This window comes from Electrophorus electricus, chromosome 15 (genome assembly GCF_013358815.1).
Source record: "Electrophorus electricus isolate fEleEle1 chromosome 15, fEleEle1.pri, whole genome shotgun sequence".
Lineage (NCBI taxonomy): Eukaryota > Metazoa > Chordata > Actinopteri > Gymnotiformes > Gymnotidae > Electrophorus > Electrophorus electricus.
In genome coordinates this window covers 12,228,030-12,230,822 of record NC_049549.1, presented here as the reverse complement: position 1 = coordinate 12,230,822, position 2,793 = coordinate 12,228,030, and positions in this window count along the sequence as shown.

Genomic DNA, 2,793 nt, shown 5'->3' with positions numbered 1-2,793 from the left:
GCCAGAAAAAATGGATTTGTTTGAAAATTATTATAATTTGCTTGGATTCACTATCTAAATGAAGCTACACATTGTCATTAATTTGCACTTCTTGCAAGCATTAGCCTTCAGGCTGGCAGGGTGGATGCTGGGACATTGCTGGGACACATCCCACTGTAGTACACTGTCTCCATCCAGTGAAGAAGTATGATATATAGTACAAAGATATAAATACTTACCTTATACTTAGCAGATCTCTGATGAAATCTAATGTTTTAATTGTGTCATTTGTTCCAGCAACACCGTATACACTGTAATCAAATGAATTTTACTTTTTTCTCACACGTGCATAATATCACCATTTTGATCAAGCTTTTCTTTGGATGTATTGTTCAGCAAGATCACAGCACAACTGCAGCTTGCTCTTTAGGAATGAAAGTGACACTGATCTGGTGATCCCTGTAATCGTCTATGGGTGCATGTAATTTGGTAAAAACACAAAGATAAAATGTGAAACACTGCTGTACTTCTCAGTATTATGCTTCAGTTGGATGTGGTACAGTACCAGTACTATGTAATATAGCATTGGTATCATCACTATTAATCGCTAATTTTATATATATATATATATATATATATATATATATATATATATATATATATATATATATATATATATATATATATATATATATAATTAATTAACATAAACATTTCATTTGGAGGTGTAAATTGTAAAAACTTCAATACAGGAAATTATGTAAACTATAAACAAAGTTACTTGTAGCAGTATCAGTACAATTCTTCCTGTTATTCAAAAAGATGTGTAAGTGTAAGCCTACCTGCATACTTCTACCTAGTCGTTTTATTGCTCTCAGCAACGTTCTTTCTCCCTCTAGTGGATATTATATTGTATGCCATTAGTTACCATTACTGCAGAGCTGTACTCAGAATATGCAGCTATTGTAAAAGATAACAAGGGGAATCAAGCCAAAGTGACTGTCAGTATTGCAGATATATGCAATGCACTGCACATGTATTGTAATATTATTTTTGCTCAAGATTAATATGCTAACTATGGCATTAAAAATGGAATGCATCACTAGAAGAAGGTCCAACATTTATAGCTACCTATTAAAAACTTGTTTATGTTTGCACCTTTTCCTGTTCCAATTTAGGTTACCAGCTTTTTATGTGTTCTGTAATAAGGCAGACAAAGAGAGAGGATAGAGAGAAAACGAGAGAGATTTTGTATACAATGAAGGGATTTTATATTCAATTAAATGATTATCATTGTCATATTCTTGAAACGTAAAGACAACATATGTGCAAGGATTTTTTAAAGAAATATTGATGAAAAGAATATATTTTTATTGCCTAATTTAAAATTATGCAGGCTAAGACAAGACACGTACCAATTTAAGACAAGACGCATACCAGGAGCAAACAAGAAATACCAAATAAATCATAGAACTAAAACAACAATAGAACAACAATTTTGAACATCCTGGTGGATGAAAATGAAGTCCCAGTAACGAGCTGGATTGTTTTAATCACCTGCTGTAGGGTTTGGCAGTTGGTGACAGTGGAGCTGCCATTCTTTGATGCCGCCTGTCAGTTTAATCTCCACAGTGCATCTGTTGAATCCAGGGGGACACAATGATTTTCCCCAATTTTCCCAGGAACTATAGAGTGGCAATTTTGATGAGGTGGCAGGAATTGAAGGTCCATGAGAGTTCTTCAAAGATGTGTGCACTGAGTAGAAAAGTGCTCACTCTTTTTTAAAAGTGCTCACTCTTTTTTAAAAGTGCTCACTCTTTCCATTTCAGTCCCCTCAATGATTAGCAAACCCACAATATCCTCAACTCTTGGCTCATTGTAGGCTGATGTTGATGATGTCATCATCAACAGTCAGGCCAGTCACTGTAGTATCATCAAATTTGGTGATGTCATTTGAGCCATGCTGGGCAGCACAGTTGTGGGTGAGCTGACTGAGCAGAAGTCATCTGAGGTCACTGCCCTACAGGGATCTGATGTTCACAGTGAGCGTAGAAGAAGTGGAGTCGTTTAGTCTGACAGTTTGGTCTGCCAATCAAGAAGCACAAAATGCAATTGTTTGGTAAGTTATCTCTCAAACCCTACTCTATGCTGTCTAGGAGGGCAAAACACACCTCCGTTCTTTTCCCAGACAGGTTCATCACCTTTCCAGTACAAAATGAAAGCTGATAGCTATTTTTAGTTTTTAGTGTTGTATAGAATTTGGGTAGAGTTGCAGAATGGGGGGGGGGGGTTTGTTTGGTTTTTGCTCTGTACTTTTTGATTGGTTGTTTGTTATTCCAGCACATTGGATTTAAATAGGAATACCGACTGTGAGGGTAATTCTTAAAGAAGTACAAAAAAATATCAGCTTTTATTTGAGGGCATTTGTATCTATATAAGCTGAAGATATAGAAACCACAACCCTGTCTTCAGGAAATGAAATGCATGCTCATACTTCTTGATGTGACCAAACAAAACATTCCACCTTTTGCCTGTAAATAACTGGAAAACCAACCCAGTTATTTTATGCTACAAGTTAAAGTGCCATCCACTGAATTTTGAAGCAGTTGCTTTAATCTTCTTGATTGTAGTCTTGGCACTTCTGTGCAAACATGATGTTTTTTTCATGATAGAAAGCATTATTCCACTACAACTACTGTGGAATTCCATGGTCTGCCAGTTTGCATGCTCAACGGTGTGTTCTTGCTCCTTAACAAGGTACCAAAATAGTTGATTTTGACATACTTAATGTTTTGACTACCTTGTATTATTATT